The sequence below is a fragment of the Aethalodelphis obliquidens genome, unplaced genomic scaffold (assembly GCF_003676395.1).
Source record: "Aethalodelphis obliquidens isolate GAN/ISIS:26980383/991018 unplaced genomic scaffold, ASM367639v1 scaffold5, whole genome shotgun sequence".
NCBI lineage: Eukaryota > Metazoa > Chordata > Mammalia > Artiodactyla > Delphinidae > Aethalodelphis > Aethalodelphis obliquidens.
In genome coordinates this window covers 60468069-60492192 of record NW_020837949.1, presented here as the reverse complement: position 1 = coordinate 60492192, position 24124 = coordinate 60468069, and positions in this window count along the sequence as shown.

Sequence of the window (24124 nt, the reverse complement as noted above, 5' to 3'; positions counted from 1 at the left end):
TTAGTTGGCAAAGGGACTTTGTATCAGAAAACTGTTTTTGGATTAGAGCGAGGAGTCCTGGAGCGATTGAGGCAACCCCACAGCAGTCAGGAGGTGGGGTAAGGTCTTGACTTTATTGGTGTTAACAGTCGTTTACAAGGCCTAGCCTGAGGGTGAGAAAGCTACCCTGCTTCCTTTAAATGCCCTCCTCAGCAGTTCTTTAGTGCCTTGGCCTCTGGGCTGGAATCTTGGTTTCCTCCACCTATCAGCTGTGTAACCTTGGCAAGTTACTTAACATGTCCGGGAGAAATAATAACGTTAGTAAGGTATTGTTCTTGTCCACCCCCCTTTAATTTGTTTACATTCAGCTTTAGTGTAGTTTAGCAGTATATGCAATTAATAAATCCGAAAGAATCTTCCGAAAGAGTTTTAAAACATCTAGATTCTTATCCAAACCTCTCATTTTTTCAGATGAGAAAGCTGAGGTCAGAAAGATAAACTGAGAAACCCGTTCTGGAAGAGAAGTGCAAGTATCTGATGTCCAGGTTAGTGCTGTTTCCTGGGCCCATACCTCCAGACTTCTCTCTTGGATCCTTACCTCCGTCATTTTCTTTCTTTCCCAGCCTCACCCCCTTTCCTTCCACAGCCACTGTGAAACAGGGAAAAGAGACCCTTCAGAGGTCAAAGTGTTCCAACTAGAAAGCAAAATGAAACAAAATACCTCAGGATTCTTATTTTAATTTTATTAATATTTATAATGAACAAGGAATAATATTTTTCCAATGAGCAAAGATAAGAAATCCTTCCAAGGATAAGCTCAGATACAGCATGTCTAAGATAATTTTCTTAGTGGCAAGAAGGTATGTTGATATGAACAACACCAGATCAAATCAGCCCCTCCTACCCTTCTGGGTATTTTTGAAAATAGCTGTTATTTTCATGAAAACAATACATACTTATTCAAATAAAAAAAAATTTTCCAAATCCCATAATTCAGAGGTAACCATTTTTAAAAGTTCATGTTATACTCCTCCAGACACCTCTAAGAATAAAAAATACATAAAGATATATAAATACAATGTATGATAAACTGGATTTCATTATGTACACAGTTCTTTTCTCACTGAACAATATATCATGAATAACAGCATTTTAAAAGTTGCATAATGTCCATTAAGTGGATGTACTATCATTTATCTAACCAGTATTCTATAGATTCATTTCTGGTTTTTTTCCAAATGTTTACTATTTTAAACAACTCTGTGATGAGCTTCTTAATGCATGTACCTTTGCACAACTGTGCAGCTGTCACCTTGAATAAATTCCTGGAAATGACATTCATGTCAGCCAATTTTTCTTCATCATCAACTAGAAAAAAGAAAGTGTGATTACTTTGAATATAATTTATATGTGAGACTCAAAATGACCAGCTTTTCCCATTTGAAACACAGATAAACCTTGGACAGTATGTTTGTCTGTCTGGTGTGGCGTTTCAGTAATGTATGTCAAAGCTCCTTGGAGCAGAATAATGTGTGTCAAGGCTCCTTGGAGCAGGGTGATAGACACTGATAGTTGATTAAACCCTTTCTTTCTTACTAGCAGAACTCTAATTTTTTTCAGGGTGACAGTGTGTCCAGTTAAAAATATTTACTTCCTCAGTCTCTAATAAGCCATGGTTTAGCCATGTGACCTGTCAGCAAAATGAAAGTAGATGTTGCTAGGAGAGGCTCAAAGTTTTATGGAAGAAATTTCCTGTTAGCCATTGGACCTATACCTGTCCTTTATCTTACCTGGAACAGTGACATGATGCTAGAGGTGGAGCAGCCTTATTTCAACCGCAAGAACAACATAATAGCATAGGAAGCCAGAGGGGCCTGGGTTCATGATTGCTTTGGAGGGTAAGCTTACCCAGCTCTGGACTGCCCACTTCTGGATTTGTTGTTACGTGAGGGAAAATTCCTCCTCTTTAAGGTCTTGTTGTTTGGGTTTTCCGTTATAAGCACTGAATCAAAGTCCTAATTGACATAACAAGGTAGGAAAAGTCATTATTTATTTAGCACTACATGTAGAATTTTTTAATAGACAGGGTAAGATGAAAATGGGGGCAGAAAATGGAAACAAGCAACGGCAAAAAAACACTCTCTAATAAGCTTAGTTTTCCTTTAAATACCCAAATACTACGATTAGATTAACAAATCTTTTTGTAATAATTAGATTAAATTCTATAAATTAAATTATATTTACTGGTTTAGTAGTTTTCAAATATGTTCACAGGTTCTTTCATACTTCTTTCAAAAGTGAAGCTTAATTCCCCTCACCTAATGTTTGTACTGTACTTAGTGACTTATTCTCATGAAGAGAATATAGAAATGCTGTAGTGTGACTTCTTAGAGGAGACTATAAAACATATGCCAGCTTTCTTCTTGCTCTCTCTCTGGGATTGCTCGCTGGGGAAAGGTAGTTATGTCATAAGGACACTCAGCAACTTATAGAGTGACCCATGTTATGAATAATTAAGGCTTCAGCCAGTTAGGAACTGAGGACTCCTGGAAACAGCCATGTGAGTGAATTTGGAAGCAGATCCTCCAGCCCTAGTCAAGCCTTCAGATGACTGCATCCCTTGTCAGTATCTTTATTGTACCCAAAGAGAGTTTGTGAGCCAGAACCACTCAACTAAGCCACTCCCAAATTCCAGGCCCTCAGAAACTGTACAATAATAAATGTTTGTTGTTTCAAGCCACTAAGTTTTGGGATAATTTGTTGTGCAGCAAAGGTAATGACTATAGCTGGGTCTAACAGAGCCTACCTAGAACAATGCCTGACACATTTGTAGGTATTATTTGTTGCTTGAATGAGTAAACAGTTGAATCAATATATCTTTTTCACTTAAAGGGTAACATACAATGCTGGTATTATTTTTGATCCCTGACACCTGTGTTACGTAAGGTTTTTCTGACATGATCATAGGGAGATCAATTGTGAATCTTACTGAGATCTGAACATTGACAATCCTGGAAGAAACATATAGTGAACAAAGCAATGGAACCCTTGAGACATGAATACTGCTCCCAGTTTTATCAGTGCTTAGCTGAGTAACAAGTCACCTAAGCCTTCTAAATCTCAATTTCACTATACATAAAGTGGGGGAAATAATCCTGACTGACCTCAAAAGGTAGTCGATGTGATTATATGTGACAGTATCATTCTTTTAATTACATTAGGTTTGTAATGTCTATCCTACTTTTTTTTTTTAATTAGTTAATTTATTTTTGGTTGCGTTGGGTCTTCATTGCTGCGTGCGGGATTTCTCTAGTTGCGATGAGCGGGGGCTACTCTTCCTTGCAGTGCGTGGGCTTCTCATTGCAATGGCTTCTCTTGTTGCGGAGCACGGGCTCTAGGGACGTGGACTTCAGTAGTTGTGGCATGTGGGCTCAGTAGTTGTGGCTTGCGGGCTCTAGAACGCAGGCTCAGTAGTTGTGGTGCATGGGCTTAGTTGCTCCACGGCATGTGGGATCTTCCCAGACCAGGGCTCGAACCTGTGTCCCCTGCATTGGCAGGTGGATTCTTAACCACTGTGCCACCAGGGAAGCCCTGTCCTTTTTTATTTTTAAGCAATTGAGTATTAAATATTTTAGGTGTGTATAACATTGATTTTTCTTTCAAGAAGTGATAACTAATAACTGATTTTACTGTGTACCTTTGTAAAATATTAGCATCATTCACAGTAAGCAGTTAGGATTTAAGAGTATGGAAGGATGGTAAGTTATTATATGTCAGAGCTCATTTTATTAGTCTGTTGAAATATGATTGTACTTTAAAAAGAATACATAATTATGACTGGCTCCTTTCTCTTTTCAGGACTTAATTTGTAATTATGGTTGGGTGTGTGCCCCTCTTTATGGATGGTTGGGTGTGTGCCCCTCTTTATGGTAACAGTGGTAGTTAAACATACTTAGTAATAAACATACATTTAACCAATAATTTGGTCTGAATGTAAGCATTTATTCTAGAGCAAAATTACACCCAAGAGCAAGAAAATAAATGGTAGAATACATGTCTTTCTCTTTCAGAGAGGAAGACTTGGGCACGAAAGGGAAGGCTTTATATAAAGGAACATCAGAGGTAAAGAATATGCAATTAGAGACAATGCACAATTTGGCAGTGTGACTAACTCCAGAGGTAAACATATGAGGATGAGTAAGACAGAGCTTCAGTGTAAGATTCAAGTCTTGATAATGTAGCGGATGAATTATTGAAACTTCTAGTTTTGTTGTATTTCCTTTCTTGTTTTCTGCTATTCAGGTGTGACTCTAAATCAGTTGAAACTACTGACTCCTCTAGATATCAGATTATTTGTGGTTTTAGTTGACCCTGGCTACCTCCCACCGTTATTCACTTGAATAGGAAGAAGAAACTTAGAAAAAAAGAGACAGAGCTTTCTTTTCTGGAGATAGTGTGCTTTTCAACGGAGCTTCTCATCTCATATTCAAAATTCCTGCCAGGTTACAGTATTTTCATTCTGTGGAACCTAAGAGAGCATTTTCCAGACAGTTTTTATTCCTTGCACATCTTCACAAAATCAACCAAGATTTTGAGACAGTTGGAAAGGCTAGTGTTACTTTCTGGATTGACTGACACATGAAGGGGATAAAGGTGGAGAACAGAGCAGAGGGGGAGATAAAGAAAAAAGGAAAGTCTGGGAAATACTTTTAATCTCAAGGGAAGAAGACTCAGCATGACTCACAACATGTTAGCTTGAAAGCAGAGACTGCCTTGTGAGCACTGAGGAACCAGAGAAATACTCAACTTAGAAGGTTGGGCTCCCTGGGGTTACCCTGTGTTCCTCTAGTTTCCTGGAATAAGACTCAGAATATTCCTTAATTATATTCCCTGGTGGCTCAACAAAAGCAGAAAACATTTGTTGTAAATGGAGTAGGTGATGCTTTAAAATCCGTAAACAGTAAATTATTTATAAATGTGTTTGTTACCTCTGTGATTGTAAAGAGCTGACTTACAAGTTTTAGCTGCATAACGTGGCACGATTGTTTTCTTCTTTCTTTTAAGTTGTATTTAAATGTTTTTAAATCTAAGAATGGATTGGGGTAGATATTTTGTTGGGTTTCTGTCCATCATCCATTGAGAAGCACCCTCTTCCTCTTCCTTTTTCCTCCAGTTCCCATCTAGAGATTTGGTCCTTACAGCCATGTTTATATGCTAGGACCCTTCTCCCTTCTTGATTGGATAGAGTTTGATCCTTGAAGGAATCTGAATCAATCAGATTCTCTCCTCTGAGAATTTAGAATTGGAAGAGAGGTCTTAGTTTCTCTCTATTGAACACTGAAACTATAACCCAAACAGGGGCTTGTAACCCAAATGTGTGAACCCAAGATAAGGGGAACCCATTCTACAGGGAGAGAGAAAAATGAAGCAGACTATCTGAGAAGAGAAACGACCCTGAGCTTTGGTGATCTCACAGAAACAGAGAAAGAAAGGGGAGAGTGTCATCATTTTTTAGCTTCTCACAGACTTTTCATGACACCCGTCCCCCAAATGGCCCGACTGCTCTTGAGTTCCATGAATCCCTCCACTGTATTCTTATATTAAGTTACACTTTTTATTGTTAAGTTAGTTTGAGTGGATAATTTTTGCATTCTTTAGAGTACATTTCATCACTTCATTTAAGAGTGATCTAAATAGTTTTTTTCATTTATAAGAAGTAAAAAGCATTTTGAAAGCTTTGGTCTGAGGAGTAACATAAAACTTATGAAAAACACAAAAGCTTCAGTCTTTTGAATAAAAAGAGCAAAATGGCAGAGTAGGAAGCTTCCCACTCTTGTTCTCCCACAGAAACATGGAAAAACAAGCAGAAACAGTCAGAATCAATTTTTGAGAACTCTGGAAAACAGTTGAAAGTTTACAGCAACCAAATGAGCGCTGAATCAAGGCACTTCAAGATAGTAGGAAGGGCTGCTCTTGCCTTTTGAGATCGACCGCACTCTGTAGAGTTTGTTTCTCCCAGGGCCTCTCGCCTTCTGAGATGACCCACACTCTGTCTGTGGCATGTGTATCTCCCTAAAGAAATCTGGTTTCCTGCCTGTTCTCAGTGCAGAGCCTTCTTGCCTGCCTGCTTATATCCTTCACAAGTGTCCTATATTAATAAATCTACTTCTTACTTATCCCTTTGCCTCTCGCTGAATTCCTCCTGTGCTGAGACTTAAAGAACCCGAGTTGCATTGAGTCCTGAGACCAGGTGTGTGATTTCAGCTGGGAGATTGTGGGTTCAAGTCCAATCTGGAGTGCAACTGGGTTCGAGTCCCGTCTGAGGTGTGATTGGGTTCAGAGTCCCAATCTGAGGTGTGCGGTTTCATCTTTGGAAGGCCACATAAGAAATTGGTAAGAGTGGCTGCCTCCAGAGAGGTGACCAGTTCCCCAACCAGGGATTGAACCTGTGCCCTCGGCAGTGACAGCACAGAGTCCTAACCACTGGACCTCCAGGGAATTCCCTAAAACTTTATAATTTGGTTTATTAATAAGTAATAGAAAAAAACTTTGATATCTGTAACGTACATTATGTGGCAAAGTTTATCAGCCCAGCTATTTCCCAATCAAATTGATTTTCTGCTATCTTTATTTTATGAAGCATTCTGCCCATTAAATTCAAAATAGCTGTGAAAAAAAAAGTAGGAAGATTTTGTAGTGATTTACTTGCCCTTCCACTACCTCTACCCCTGCATGGGGACAGTCTTATAAAATGTCAGTAGTCTTAAAGTGGCAACAGTCTTAAAGCAGCAGTGGTCATAAAGCTGTTGCAGTCATAAAAAGGCAGCTATCTTAGAACGGCAACAGCCCATGTTTCCACTGTGGGACTGTTTCCGTTCTGGAGGGAGCAAAGCTGACCCTGCTCACACATTGTTGTAAAATCTGTTCTAATCTGTTGGGGGGTGCTGTGTACTGAATTGTGTTCCCCAAAATTCGTATGTTGAAGCACTAATCCTCACTGTGACTGTGGGGCCTGTGAGGAGGTGATAAAGATTAAATGAGGCAATAAGGGTGAGACTCTCGTTCAATAGATTTAGTGCCCTGTAAGAAGAAGAGACACCAGAACTCGCTCTCTCTATTTCTCTCCATCATGTGAGGACACAGTGAGAAGGCAAACTAAATTGGCAGGTACCTTGATTTTTGAATTTCTAGCCTCCAGAACTGTGAGAGAGAATTTCTGTTATCTAAGCTATCCAGGCTGTGGTATTTTGTTACAGCGCCCAAGCAGACTAGTATGGGGACAACCTAAAGGACGGATGCTAGGTGTTCCACTCTGTCTCCCCTAATTCAGAACTCAGGAGAAAGAGCTTGAAAATACTTCAAGCCAAATTAATAATCCTCAGACACTTGGGGCAGAGATTATGGTTGAAACATACAGTAGACTGTCTAAGGCAAAAACTGGGGAGAGTTTCTTTGGGAAATTAGGACATTTAAAAGCAGCTATGTGTATGCGGGGATTTAGAAAGCCGTGTACATACCCAGGGTAAGACACATGCTCAGAAAACACCTGAGAAGACCCTAAGCTTTTCCTTAGGCTGATCTCTTGGCACAGTGCAAGCCTGGCAAGTTGAAGATCAGAGCCAATTTGCCAAGACTTGTAGGTTCCTAGGTTTCAAAGAAATTTCTATCAAAACACCAGCTGAACACAAGCTAAGGAACAGAGACTAATGACCACATTGACAAAGAATGCAGTCTGCAGTAGTAGTTTGGGAACAACATTGAACAAACTGACTGCTACAGCCTTCAACAACCAAAAAGTAGCAAGCCCTGTGAGAGGGAGAGAATCTGACTTCCAGGTACCATGCTACAATAGAAACTAAATAGTTTTCATCAAAAAAATCACAAGGCATACAAAGAAACAAGAAAGTATGGCTCTTTCCAAGGAATGAAATAAATTGGTAGAAACCATCTCTGAGGAAGTCCAGACATTGGAATTACTAGACAGAGATTTTAAAACAACTGTGTTAAATATGCTCAAAGAACTAATGGAAAACATGGACAAAGAACTAAATGAAATGAGGAAAAGGATGTATGAACAAAATTAGAATATCAATAAAGAGAATTATAAAAAGGAACTAAAGAGAAATTCTGGAGCTGAAGACTACAATAGCCACAACTTGGACAAACTTGGCTTTACAACAAACCAGCTTTTTATGCAGAAGACTCCCATTGGGTGATGACATTCCTTAACTCAGGTCATAAAATTTGTCATGGTTTAGTGTGATTTAGTGGAAATATCTTGGACTTTGAAGTAAGATTGATGTGTTTGAATTATAGCTATAAATAAAAATAACAATGACTAAGATTACTAACTAAAGTAGAGAAAGCTCTAAGAAGGAAGAACTCAGAGTCTAGGACTTGTCACATAATGTGTGCTACTTACTTGCTATTATATTAGGCACTGTACTAAACAGTTAACTAACTGATTTATTTTAATCTTCATACCAACTCTCTGAAGTAGGTGTTATCAACCTTATTAACTGATAAAGAAACTAATCTTAGAGATTAAGCACTTGTAAGTAGTATAACAAGGATTCCAACCCAGTTTTTAAAAACTGCTTTATTGAGGAATAAGTGACATGAAATAACTATATATACATAAGGTGTGTGTATAATATGGTATGTTGACAGATGTATACACCCACGAAACCATCACCACAGTCGAGATAGTGAACATATCTATTGCCCCCAAAAGTTTTCTCCTGTCACTCCCCACCCCATCCCATCTCCAAGCAACCACTATTCTACTTTCTGTTACTATGGATTAGTTTGCATTTTCTAGAGTTACATAAACGGAGTCGTACAATGTGTGCTCTTTTTTATCTGGCTTTTTTCACTCAGCATAATTACTTTGAAATGAAGCCATATTGCATATATCAATAGTTCATTTCTTTTTATTGCTGAGTAGTATTCCATTATAAGAATATACCACAATTTGTGTATCCATTCACTTGCTGATGGACCTTTAACCCAATCTGACCGTAAACGATGCAGCACTCTCTCTTCGGCTCCCTCACTTACCATGTGGTCTTGGGAAACCTAATTATTCTCTCTGCTGCTCAGTTTTTCTCACTGTAAAATGGCAATAATGTGTTTTTTTGGCCACAGGATTGCTATGAGTAAATCAAATAATATGTGAAAGCACTTAGTACTGTGCCTGGCACACAGTAGGTGCTTATAAATATCATTCATTTTTCCCCAAGAAAGAAAAATCTCCAGGAAGGGAATAAGGAAAAAAATATAGCAGTACATGCCCATCTGGCTCTTTCTTCCAGTATTTTCACCTAATTCTTGAAGATTTCTCACTTTAATTTCCCCTGCTTGCATTTCATCTGTACCCCATGAATATGATGTTCCCCTTTTCTCTCTGACCCAAATACGGACACAGACTCTTTCTTTTCCCCAAAACATGACTGAAATAGTGACATTTTCACAAAAATTAAGGGATATATTAAAGGGGTCTAATTACATAAAACTAAGCAGCGTAAAAATAGTCAAGTTTCCTAGATGCCTGCTCCCATCCCAAGTAATCCCAGCAAAATAAGTCAGAAGGCTTTTTGTTTTAAATTTTTATTTTGATATAATTTCAGACTTTACAGAAAAGTTGCAAAAATAGTACAAGGAAACTTCATACAACTTTTTCCTTGATTATTGTTTTAAAATTTTAACAACTCGAAATATTTTCTTATTCTTCTGCCTCCAAAATTTAGGCTAAGAGTGGCTTGACAGAAAATACTCAATTAACTCAATATGGTAATAAATATAACAACAATAACAATTCCAAAAATTGCTTACTGAACCTGATAAGTGCCAATCTACTCAGTGTTGAACTTGGACTATCACCTACTCCTAACCGTATAGGACAGTTACTATTATTACATTCATCTAATAGATGAAGATATTGACACATAGAGAGTTTTAGAATCTTGCCCAAGGTCACACAGATAGAAATCTTGTCCTGCTGAATGCAAATGAAACCAACAAGATTCCTGACGCATGTTTTTAATGCTAATCTTTTAAATGAAGTATCTACAAGCTACAGCCTTTTGGCTAAATCCAGCCTGTAAAAGAGCTTTATTTAGTCCCAGATCTGCTTGGGCAAGGATCACCATCCTCTTATACAGATGAGTGGGCACAACCGGATCTTCACTCCTTCCTAACCTGGCTTCAGTCTTTCAGTTATCTGGTCATCTTCTCTCACTGACTACTGTGATTTCTTGTCCTGCTCACAGAAAAACACCAGCCTGACTCTAAGTTCCAACTTCCCAAACACCATTTGGTCCTTCTAGTGAGGGTCTCAGGTCTATAGGAAATACCTAAGTGCCCAATAAAGTTGACAGGCAAGGTTAATCTTCACCAAGTGGGGGCATTTCTGGGGCATTTTATGATGACTCACTCCAGACATATTAAATGATAAAAACAATACTGTGCATGTGATCAAAGGGAGCAAACCTGAGGTGGATGTAGTGATGCATTGCTCTGATCTCCCTTCAGGACTAAAAGAATTATTCCCCTAGCTATCGGGAGTGCTGCCAACAGACAACCCTCAGCTGCCAACCCTCTCAGGGAATTGCCTCAGGTGCAGCTACCTGCCTCAACTCAAGACCACACCTTCTTTCAGGGCACCCACAACCAGTGACTAATTAGCACAGTGGTATAAAAACCAGCCTCCCAACCTCAACCTGTAATATTCTCTAGGGCCGTTCCACCATCAGAGTTCCCCATGGGGTTGACTAAAGCCTTTGTTAAGACTACATCATAGTTCAGTTTCTCCTTCCGTCCAGTCTTGCTTCTTTCTCTTCCCTTTCGCAGTCATTGATATCAAAAGTACTCCCTAATAAGCTGTATGTATTCTGATCTCTGTTTCAGAATTTGTTCTCTGGGGAACCCAGCCTATGACAAAACCTAAAGCAAGGACATGTCCAAAAATGTGTAGTATCTACAGGGATTGTATCAGAGAAACCAGTCCCTGAGAACAATGTTAGCAGATGACAGAGGGAAAGCAGAATTCTTTCCTTCTGTTTGGGCAGAACTGCCTCTATATACAAACACAGCACTGATCAGAAGAAGCAATTAGTATGGAAAGAAAAATAATGAGCCATAATATATAAGCAATTTAAATAGAGTTTAAGCAACTGTAAGAGCATTATCAGTCAAGATCTCATTCCTTATTCCCATGTACATTAGACTTTGGTCAAGGGGGAAAAGACAGGGGTAGGGGTTAAGGATGGAAAGTGGAGGCTGGTAAGTAGGAAGATAACACTTTATAGTTGAAACCTGAAAGATCTAGATGGAAATTGAAGATGGTATACAAAAACAGAATAGAAAGAAACTTCTAGAGTTCAGAAGAACCAGAACTCTAGTTCTGTGAGGAGACCAGAATTTGTACTCTGTATAAAATGTGGAGAGGTTCTAGGCGCAAGAAGCATGCCCATGTGGGGCAGGAAAGAGTTGAAGGATAGAATAAAGATGAGGAAAGTTAACTAGTTTTGCTTCTCATGTGCAAATGGCCATTTATTGTGTGGTTGGTTTTTATCTTTGAAGTACAGACACATCCCCCAATTTATTAACATGAGTGAGTACAAAGCTCCCTAGAGTATGAGAAAGGAAATGAGAAAAGAGACTGTGCTCCAGCTTACCAAGCTCCCAGCTGACTGAAAGGCCTCTTCCCTTTTCTGCCATTATATGTTAAGTATGTTTATATGAACTGTTGTGATACTGTTTTAACATTGTTTCTTTAGGAAAATGCGTCCATACTTCAAGTTGGATCACCTTAAAATGAGTTTTTGAAATGCACCTCACACAGAGATAGGGGACTTCTGGTTTACTAACATTAACGGTCTAGATGTTGCAGATAAATAAAATTCAGGTGGTAAAACAGTGACTTGCCAAAGGCATCATGATCAAATTAAGCTAAGCTTAAAAGTTCATGCACCTTCATTCAGTCTGTAAAACTTCTTTTTCTCTAAGGAGTATTTGTCTTGAAGAGATTATTGGGGAGGGGGGCTAGAGGGTAAGGAACAAACTACCATAGTCCAATGAACAGACCACTTTCTTTTCTTTCTCTCTCCCTCTTCTCCTTTGCATTTCTATTTCTCTTCCAATCTATTTCTTTCCTCCTCCGTCTCTTCCTCTTCCTCTGTTTGGTTGGGGGGGCGGGTGGGGATTTTGTTTTTCTCCTCTCCTTTTTCTTTGTTTTCTGGTCTTTCACTGATCTCAGTATTTGGCCTGGCTCTTTTGATTTTCTAGTCCTTATTTTTATACGTGCCAATCCTAGTAGAGAAAGGAATGTCACTATTACTATCATTTTTTAAAAAAACATTTACGTTCTTAACTCTTTCTGGCTCTGTGCTAAGCATTATAAAAAAGGAAATTGTGTAGACAGTGTGTGACTTCCAAAAGTATATAATCTATTTTGAATTCCAGCTGTGATTTTATAATACCCTCACGATTCTTGACTTTTGTTTGTTTGTTTCTCAGTCCCATTAAAAATCTGGTGATAGCAATGAATTGCCTCCCTCCAAAAATGCATAAGTCACAAATATACCCAATTTGCACACAATTTCAGAAGGTGCAAAAACTCCCTGAACCCCTTAGGAGTTTATGACCTCATATCAAGAACCCTACTGTTGTGTCAATACATTTACAAATATCACACAATTTGAGATAGGAGTGGTATCTTAAAACATAATCCATTTTAATTCACTTCATTAAGAAAATCAATAGGCTGTATATAACAGCCATTTTTTTGTGGTTGCAGAGGTAAAAGGGGAAGAAATGTTTTCAAATTACAAGTATATTATAACATTATCCAAAAGGAAGAAACATTTATTGAGTACTGCCTACTATATACATACCAATTTCCTACATGATACAGCTGTTGTAAAAATTATATGTCTACATATATTACATGTCTACAAATATACAACTATGTACATATGTATTATATATGTATACAACATATGTGCTTATATAATATATAAAGCTTATATATGTTAAATTTTCACAACAGCTGTATCATGTAGGACTCATCAGATAGGGAAATTGAGCTCAGTGAGATCAAATAACTAATTCAGGTCACCTGCTAGTGAACAATAGCTGAGGATTCTAACCCACATCTAACTCCAGTGCCCCCTTGGAGGATGATTTCTTATTTATCTTTTCTGCTTAACACAAAACTTAGCACATAGGAGGTATTCATGGAAAGTTGAATGTTGATTGAATTAAACTGAACAGGGTCAAGTACAGAGCCCTGTAGTAGATTCCTGGAGACTAGAGACCACTCTCCCCACTGCCACCCCCCATTTAATTTCATTTCTTTAGAGAAAAGGAACGGGGCATTCTAATAAGTTCTGAAGAGTAGAGGGGAGTCTACAAAATCGCAGAGAAATGTAGTAATTTTCCTCTGTTCATCAGAGAAATATGTTTCCAGCAGTGTGAGGGTAACAGGCTTGAATATGCCAATTTTCATTTGGAAGGAGTGTACTGCAAAGTTAATGCAATATTAAGTTGAGGAAACCATTTTCAATTTAGTGAGTCCTTTGAATATTAAAGGAAGCATCCTAACTTAGGCTCCTGAAATGTAAAGAACAATTTGAAACATGCCTAGGAGGAAAATACAGCAATTTTAGCATAAGGAAGTTCTCAAATGAAGTCTAATTTTAAAGGAAAAAGAATCTCATTGATTGAAAAAATTGTTCAGAACATATATGTACATACTCTGAGGCTAGCTAATGAAGGAAACCATAATTTGAAGAGAGTTGGTGAGGAAAATGAAAGTAATATCAGAATGTGGGCACCACTTAGATAGAGGCTGATTATACTTTAAAAGAATGTTTAGGAAAGCTAATAAACACTCAACTAAGTTGAACAGAAAATACATCAGAAGTAACTATAATCTTAGAAGCCAGTCAAGACAACAGAGTAATGGAGAATCAGTGACTGTTTCCTTGATTTAAAAATAAGCCCATCCGTGGGACTTCCCTGGTGGCGCATTGGTTAAGAATCTGCCTGCCAGTGCAGAGGACATGGGAAGATCTTTCTGGTCCGGGAAGATCCCATATGCTGTGGAGCAACTAAGCCTGTGTGCCACAATTACTGAGCCTATGTGCCACAACTACTGAAGCCTGTGCGCCCTAGAGCCCACATGCCGCAACTACTGAGCCCACTTGCTGCAACAACTGAAGCCCACATGCCTAGAGCCCATGCTCTGCAACAAGAGAAGCCACCGCAATGAGAAACCCATGCACTGCAACGAAGAGTAGACCCCGCTCGCCACAACTAGAGAAAGCCTGCGTGCAGCAACAAAGACCCAACAGAGCCAAAAATAAAATAAATTAATAAAATAAAAATAAGTAAGCCCATCTTGACTTCAGGTCAGGGTGAGATCATGATGTATAGTTTTGAATTTTTCCAATCTTTTCCTAAAAACATAGTAAATAACTAGAATAGCAAAAGAAAAATTCTACTCACAACATCCTCCAGAAGACCAACCAAAACACCCCCATGAACCTCAGAACACCAGTGGGTGCTGCCTTACCCAAACCACAGATGATGTAGGACCTATACAGGACATGCCTAGGTTTAGCAGCTATGCAGAGCTAGTGGAGGAGAAAGAAGAAGTTTTAATGGTTCTATGAACATTGCAGTACAACAACTGCCAACAAATCCTAAAAAAGAGAAAGTTCCTCCTTGAATGGGATTTTCAGCAAGTGAGTATTGTGAGAATAACAGTGAAAAGGAGAAGGTTCCAGACTCCGGTTATGGGTGAGTGGAATAAAAGGTACACAGCTACACACTAAGGGACTATGGAGATATCAGAAGATACTGCAGTGACTTAAGTGCTCAAAGAACTGAGAAATATCTAATAAAAACTCCTTTCCTAAGGAAAATGCTACTGTGAAAAGAATTCAGATTGATCAGGACAGGAACTCTGAGGGCAAAGAGAGAAAAGGATCAAACTCTTTGGGGAGAGGTAGGACTCCAGAGAAGGCAGAGCTCAGAAAATGGGTATAACTACACAGAGTGGTTATTTAAATATATATTTGTGTATCTGTCTGTCTGTCTGTCTATCATCTATCTTTGTGATAACAATAGAGGAGAGAGCTCCTAAGCAGTAAAGATAAGAAAGGTACCATGGTGCCTCTCAATCCCCCTACAAGGGAACCACTTTCTAAAAGCACAGCACACTCAAATTGTTTATATGTGAACAACAGAAAAGAATATTGTCAAAAACCAAACATACTATTATATTTTAAAAAATGGACTAAATAATGCATTCCAGACAATATACAATCAAAAAGCAGATAAAAACTAAATAATATAACAGAATTATCTAAAAGAAATTAAGAAAACAATAAAAACTATAAAAGAACAGGACCTCCCTGGTGGCACAGTGATTAAGAATCCGCCTGCCATTGCAGGGGACATGGGTTTGAGCCCTGGTCCAGGAAGATCCCACATGCTGCAGAGCGTCTAAGCCCATGCGCCAGAACTACTGAGCGTAAGCTCTAGAGCCTGCAAGCCACAGTTACTGAGCCCACATGCCACAACTACTGAAGCCCACGCACCTAGAGCCTGTGCTTCACAGCAAGAGAAGCCAGCACAATGAGAAGCCCGCGCACCACAACGAAGAGTAGCCCCCGCTCGCCGCAACTAGAGAAAGCCTGTGCGTGCAGCAATGAAGACCCAATGTGGCCAAAAATGAATAAATAAATAAATAAAATAAAAAGACAGTAATTTAAAAAAACTATAAAGAATGGTGTGTATTAGAATTAGGAAACTCAGAATTTAGAAGGCTAAACATCAGTTGGGGATGGATATGATTCAAAACTGAGCTTAAGTCACTGTAAGGGCTGGTCTGTTTCCAGTTTACCCTTCCTTACTCATAAAGTGTGTCCCTTTTTGGTCCCAATTGAGATTTATACATCTCCTCTTCCCTGCATGGCTAAGAACTCCAATTTTCCTCCAGTCCTTTGAAACTATCAGAAGTTTTGCTCAAATTCTCATCTTTTCAGCTACTGTTCTCATATAGGCAAATATCTCAAGGCTGAAAGCAATGACACATACCAGGCTCTGGGATTCCCTTATTTTCTGGATAAAATCCCCATAAATCCTCACTTCAAATACCTTCACATTGTTCTGAAACAACCTAGTCCACCATTGTCAGAAACAGAATTTGGGAAATAAAGTTGACAAAGGAGGAGAAAGAAAAAAGGAAAAAAAAAAGGATTCGAAAGAAAAAGAATACAGAAGACAGGAAAAGAAGATCCAACATAAGTACAATTTATGTTGGAGGAGGAAAATAAAAGCAATAGAACAAAACAAATACAAAAATCCATAATGCAAGATTTTCTTAAAATTAAAAAAAATCGAACATCTATATTGAAAGAGCACACCATCTGTGGTCCATTGGAAAATGAACCCAGAATTGTCAACACCAATACATACTCTGGTAAGACTGGACAACAAAGAAAAAACTCTGGATGTTCAGGCACAAAGAGCAAGTCACTTATAAAGGAAAAATAAAATCATATATTCATCAGATTGATCCACAGCATAGGACAGTAGGGAAACATATTTAAGATAACCAAGGAAAGAAAATATCAAACTGATTTTTATACATACCCAAACTTGCTTTTAAGTATAAAAGTTACAGAAAAACAAAGCAGTTGTGAACATGCATGAACCCATGGAATGTCGCTCCTTGAGAAATCTACCTAGAAAACAATCTTCAGACAACCAACAGATCATAGGAGATGCTTCAGCTAAGTGTCAGGCACGTAATAACTTGCCAATAAATGTTACTTTAACAAATGGATAGATATATGGATACATGGGTTAAAGAATAAACTTACGTATTTCAGGATATACCTGGTAGGGAAAAGGAAAGGGTCATCCGTATTACTAGTTACCAGAGAGCTAGGAATATGAAGTCAAAGAATCTTAGTTCTGAGAAAATTTTTTTAGATCAAGATGAATAAACTGTGTTAAAGATTTGCCCAAGACGCACAAATGGACCATGGATGAGCCAGGAAATAGATCCAGAGTTTTCTGATGCTTAGTGAAGTTCTCTTTAAAAACTCATGCACGAGGACTTCCCTGGTGGTCCAGTGGCTAAGACTGTGCTCCCAATGTAGGGGGCCTGGGTTCTATCCCTGGTCAGGGATCTAGATCCCACATGCCACACTAAGAGTTCACATGCTGCAACTAAAAAATCCCACATGCTACAACTAAAAGATCCCTTGTGCTGCAACTAAGACCGGGTACAGCCAAATAAATAAATAAAGTAAAAACTCAATTCATTGACAAAGTGTAACCTTTAAATAGCATTATTCATTTTTTTCCCCAAAATAAACTAGTCCTGTTTTCTGTATCCCATAGTAAAATGTTTACTGAAAACTGGGCCACAACATTTTTTCATCAACTTCAAAAATTTACAACAACAATTTATTTATTATAGAAAAATTAGGGAAAAATTCACTTACAATCTCATCATCTTTACCTTTTATTTTCTTGAGCGTTGCATGATTTCACGTCATTTAACATCATAGTGTAACTTTTGTCTGTCCCTAATCTATTCTCCCTTTATATTTGGTTGATATAAATCTTAAACTTGCCAAGCTGATTAGTTACAGCTCCTTGGTACCTCTTGAAACCTGAAGGCAGTGTCATCAGATGAGGTTTTCATTGGGTGGGGAAAAAGAGGAAATGAGAGTGGGAGAGAACTGCTGTGTGCTGAGGAGAAAGTAGCCATGAGTAAGTAACCTGGAGGTAAATATGTTTGGCCTTATAGATCAGGCCTCTCTCTTCCCCAGAGCCACATCCAGTTTTGGTATCTCCATATGGTATTGCCATGGTCCAACAGAGCTAGGGGGCCGCATTCATAGCAATGCCTAAGAGACATGATAACCGGAGGCACTACGTAGCAGAGGGCAGACCCAGGTGTTGCATATATGACGCAAAAGCAGGTAATATCACATCTAAGAGAGCTTCTGCTGACAGAGCGGATTTTCAGATTTTGTTATGTCAAATATATCCCCAATTCTAAGTAAACCCCTTGGGGAGGAAATAAAAACTTTCTTGATTTTGTGATAGAGAAATAGGGGCCACAGATATTTAGTTTGAATATTAATGTGTATTGTGTATCTAGTTATTGAACTAGTACAAATGGATTAGTCTCAGATAGTTCATAAAATTAACTTAAAATTTTACTAATAGCAATAAGTTTCTGATAGACTGCTTGGATTCAATTCACAGCTCTGTCACTAGCCACCGAGTCATTTAAGAAAGTTATTTCACCTCTCTAAGCCTCAGTTTTCTCATAAAATGTGAAAAGATAATAGTACCTAACTCATAGGGTTGTTGTGAGAACATCATGAAATAATGCATAAACATCACTGTAGTACAGACATTGGCATCTATTAATCCTTTTGTAAATGTTAGCTGTATTACTGTTAGTGTCACTTCTAGGGGTCTAAAAAAGTGGTGAGTACCATCATAGAACATCTGACTAGTTTTTAATATAGCCGCACCAAAACGAGTGTTTTTACACTAGAGAGGAAGGCATACCCCTACACACCCCCACACACTCACTGAGTATGGTGTAAATTACTTGTGATAATAATCATGATCTTTTCTCCAAACCAGGAGTTAGCAGACTCCAGCCCACCATCTGTTTTTGTATGGCCCACAGCTTAAGAATGGTTCTTGCATTTTGAAATAGTTGGGGTGAAAAAAAAATTAGAGTTAATAAATCTTGGCAGGATAAGACCAGGATATCATTTATCAAGAAATAGAATAAAATTTTTGTTAAAAGCAGAAATTTCCCTACGGAAGATAGGGTCTTTCTATAGGAAATCTATTTGCAGTGACTAAGAATCTATAATGTAGTGGTTAAGAGCTCTGGGACCAAATTGCTTCACAAGCTTCAGTTTTCTTCTCTGTAAAATGAATATTAAGAACACTGTAGACATAGAATACAAACTTATGGTTACCAAAGGGGAAAGGCAGGGAGGGATAAATTAGGAGTTTGGAATTAATAGATACACACTACTACATATAAAATAGATTAAAAAAAAAAACACCCACCTTGGAGGGATATAACAATCAAATTATGTAATGTATTCAAATTGCTTAACATACATTTTGACAGTTATGCCTTCAACAAATGTTAGCTGCTGTGGCTGCTACTGTTGTTGGTATTATTATTACTACTACTACTATTATCTCAGTCGAGAGATGTAAAGACCCCAGTTCTCCCTGACCTTTGGCTTCCTGTGGTTATTGTACAATGGGTTTCAATACTGTCTAATCCTTCAGGTGATGGTGGCTTTTCCTTCTATCCCATCTCACTCCTCTGGGTGTTAAAGACCCTCTTTATCCAGGGGTTTTTGAAAGGAAGAGTGTCCAACAAAAGACCAGTACCTCTTGGTACACTGGCATCTCTTTGGTAAATTTTTGCACTGTCTTCTTGGCTCTTCATTCTGTCTTGGTATCTGATATAAAATTAGCATCATTATTATTGTTGTTGTTATTTGATATCTTTGGTTCCTGACTCCACAGCCCAAAGTTCAGTCGTCTTCTACTGCACACCAGGCCCCCAGAACCCTTGCCTGAGTCTCATATGCCAGGGCCTATTTAATTGGGATCATAAAAGAGCTGGGTCATGGAGTGTAATAAATAAGAGTTTTGGAATTGGGCAGACATGGGTTCAAATTCGTGTACCACTGCTTGCTAGTTTTATAACTTGGGTCCATTACAAGACCTGTGAGACAATTTCAGTACATGTAAAATGGATAAGTTAATGTTCATCTCAGTGTGTTTTGAGGAGGATGAAAGAGGATAATGGATATGCCTGGTATTAAAAAAAACCCTCAACTGTTAGTTTCCATCTATATTGTGTATATTTAAATTTGTGAGTTTAGATTTACACCTTTCCTTCTAGAGATATGCGTAACAGTGGTATCAAGTTTGTTTTAATGCCATATTTGAATAGCAGAGATGATAGTTTTCTAGCTAATGTATATTGCTATTATGTAGGTAAGCCCCTGTTATCCCATTTTTTATTCCTCCTTAGGCAACTACTTTTCTTGGAACCATTTGTTTCTATGCACTTGACCTTGAGTCACTTTCTGATTTATTATTTAACATAACCATAAGCTTGTTTGATTACCTTTAATTAAGTTGTATCCATTCCTGACCATGGAAATTCCCTTGTTTCCTGGTCAGTGAAGTCCCACCTTTGCAGCTTTTAACAATTCAGTCAGCTTATTTTGCCCTTTGTAATAAACGTGGTACTTCTGTCTCCAAACTTCTCTCGGAAGAACCATCAATTAAAAATATGTTTTAGTGCAATGAGCATTTTAATAATAGTATCTATCTTTAAATATAGAAATGATTGATTCTTCAATTAGTAAAAGGCTCATTTATGTTGTAGCCTTCAACTGACATGAAAATTTTAAAAATCAATGTATTAGATCTGTGGCTACAAGCCTCCATCTAGGTATATACACTCCTATGGCATTGCTATATAATTTGTAATTGATTAAGCACAGTCTTCTTGATCATTCCTTAGGCCCTTGGTCAGAAATCAAATCTCCTCTCATTATTGTTTGTGTAAAAAATCTGATTCAATTATATCACTGATTTCCAGCACCATTTAAATTTCCGAAAGTGTTCGGGTAACAGGATTAGCAAGGTGGTGGCCCACTGAAGAAGGGAGGGGCAGGTGACTAGGTGAGGAAAGGTAGAATCATAGGTATTCATACACGCACACACACTCAGTGTTGAGAGTGGATAAAAGAAAGTCTTTGTCCTTCAAAGTTTCTAAATTCTGGGCCCTTTTATCCTCCAGGGAAGATAAACTGGCTTTTCTAAGTTCTGGGCCCTTACTCAAAGGCAGTGTAATTCTGTTTTTAGAGAAATAGGAGATCTTTTGTGCCCAAGGGCCTAAAGGAGAGGGGGTAGGGTGTCCTGGGGATTAGTTGAGACCCAGGAAGTGCATAATGAAAACACCTTCTGTGAGTGAGTATTGTTTCACAACCCATGTGGTGGCCAGATGAGGAGGCCTGCCCATCCCTGTGTTCCTGGGATCACTTCTAGGGGTAGAGGGATGTCTTCACCAGGCAGGAACCACATGAGGAGGGCCCCAGAAGTTTTATGCTTCCTTTGTAGGTTCTTCTATTGCACTGGTCCCTGTGGCCTATCACACTCTAGAATGCTCACCAGCAAACACCCTGGAGACTTGTGCTCGCCAGGGACCACTGACAGCTCTGGTATTCCTTCAACAAAGATTTATTGAGTACTTACTGTTTGCCAGGTTCTTGGTCTGGGGATAGACCTTTGAAAGGGGGAGGATAAAACCTAAAAAGATTCATAATCTCTCTCCTTCTTTCTTATGCTGAATTTTCTTTCTTTATAGAACTCAAAACACTTTTTATATATCTTCTGTTTGTTGTCTGTTTTGCTCCATTAGAATGCAGGACTCAAGAGAACAGGAACTTTATCTTTTTTTTTTTTAATATTTATTTATTTAGTTGCACTGGGTCTTAGTCTTAGTTGTGGCAGGTGGGATCCTTAGTTGAGGCTCATGGGCTTCTTAGTTGTGGCTCATTGTCTCCTTAGTTGTGGCTCGCCAGCTTCGTAGTTGTGGCATGTGAACTCTTAGTTGCGGCATGCATGTGGGATCTAGTTCCCAGACCAGGGATCGAACCTGGGCCCCTTGCGTTGGGAGCACAGTGTCTTATCTACCACACCACCAAGGAAGTCCCAGGAACTTTATCTTGTTTATTGCTGTCTCCCCAGTGTCTAGAACAGTGCCTGGCACATATTATGTATTTCACAAATATTTGCTGAAGGAATGATTGAATGAATCAATCCCATTGTTTTAGCCAACAAAAGTCAAGTAGCCTTGTATATTATTTTATCTTCTCTTTCTGAAGTACTCCTATGCTTTTATACCTAAAATATTGTGTTTTCTGCTGCTTTTCTAAAAACTGCTTATACTGCTGGATCATTTATAATCTGCAGAACTGCAGTGAACATGTGACGTAAGAAAGGAATACTGTGTACCTTGTAGAGTTTCTAGTCTAGTAGAGCCTTGTAGAGCCAGTTCTTTTATGAGAGTCCTTTTATGAAAGATCTGTGTAATTTTATAATCTACTTAAATTTGTATCTATAATTGAAGCAAAAAAAAAAAGTCTAATTTCTACATGAAAAGCAAACGCTTTTTTGGTTGTGTTTCTGTGTGATAGAAACAAGGAAGCAGTAGCCTCAGAAGCTTCCCAGCTACCTCCGCCGCACCACCACTGCTGTCATTCAGATTCTTCTTCCCCCTGCCCTTGCCTAAGGGAGGGGAGGAAGGAAGGGCGAAGGAAGGACAAATTAGAATTCCAGGAGGATTCTCTCAGCTGTCATCTTTGCCAATGAAATTTAAAATGCATCATTTTCTATTTCTACAGAAGTTTTTGCTGATTTTCTAGTAAAGCCTTCATTGATGTGCCAAAAAAAAAAATTATGTAGACAACCCCAGTGACCACGTCTGTGACTTTTCTTTCATCAGATATCAATCACAGGCTTATTCAACTTAGCTAGCATGAACTTTTAATAAAATCTGTGTTAACAGGTTTCAAACATTTCATCACTTGGTGTTTACATATTGATTTTCTTTATAGTGTTCTTAAATCTTAATTTAAAAATGGGTGTTAACCTTTTTAGCATGCTGCAGTTTTCTTTCTTTTCCTTTCTTATAGACCTATCATTTTCTGTGTTTTGCTCATTGAATAGCCCTCTTGACTCTCGAGATATATAATGCTTTTCTATTTTACCCAACCTTTTTTTCTTCTTGTAGTAGCCCCTTAAAAACTTTTTTGATATAATCTACCTCTTCCAGAAGGTCAATACAGCATTCCTGATGAAAGAATGACATTTATAATGCTCAGTAACATTTTTAATGCTCAAATTTCTCTTGACTTACTAATGAAGAGCTTTAATTGCTTTTCCTTTTTCAACTTCTTAGGTTTTTTGTATCACTAAAAAGTTTAAAAAAAAACTTTGGGGGGGGATGGAATTTTATCATTATAAAGTGTAAATGTACCTGCATCCTCCCCTAATTTTTTTCTTTTAAGTATTGCCTTACTGTTTCATTTCCCTCTTCCTTATCTATGTGATTAATGGTGAATACTCACTGATCCTTCATTATATATGAAAACTAAGATAAGAACTGTACTTGCTCTATCTCTTTCGAGCCTCACCACAGTCCTATGAGATAGGTAATATTCTTAGATTTATTTTTCAGATAAGAAAGCTGAGACTTGGAGAGCATCCCATCCGAAGCAGTAGAGTAGTTCTGGGAGGAGCTGAACTTTAAATCACTATGTATCTGACTCAAGACTCTGTACTCTTAACCAGCATACTATAATGCTTCTATATGATTGATGTCTGGGATAACTATCCCTTTCCAAGTCCATGGTTTCTTCAGTTTTCAATCCTGTTTTCACAGCAGTTTACATTTTCACAAAGACAGCAAAACCTGGTGTTTCAGGGCAAGGCTCTGGAGCCAGATCAAGTGGATCCAAATCTAGGGCCACTACACACTAGCTGCATAATCTTGGGGAAACTATTTAGCCTTTTGTGCCTCAAATTCCTAACCTGAAAGTAGGGAATAATAGTAACTACCTCATGGGGCTGTAATACTTAAATGAATCATTAATACACCTAGAGTGTTTAGAACAGTCCCTGGTATATGGTAAATAGCTAATATTGTTGCTTATTATTTATTTATTATTACTTATTAATTCAACACACATACATACTTATTGAGTGCTTTCCTCTGTTACTAATGCCAGGCATCATTAAATTCTGTATAGAGAACGATTACCACAGAATCTTTCCTCAGGTGTTCACATCTAGTGGTGGATCCTAAAAAACTGTGTTCACAAGGGGGATAACCCATACTTAGAAAGATAGTCCAGATATTGGGCAGTCAATCTAAGTTCACTAAATTTGAGAGAAATTGGTTAAGGAGTGGTGGAATGAGAATCTGTAACCAAGTGTGTAGATCTCCCAAACTAGTGCTTTCCCACTGGGCTAGATCATTTCCAGATAG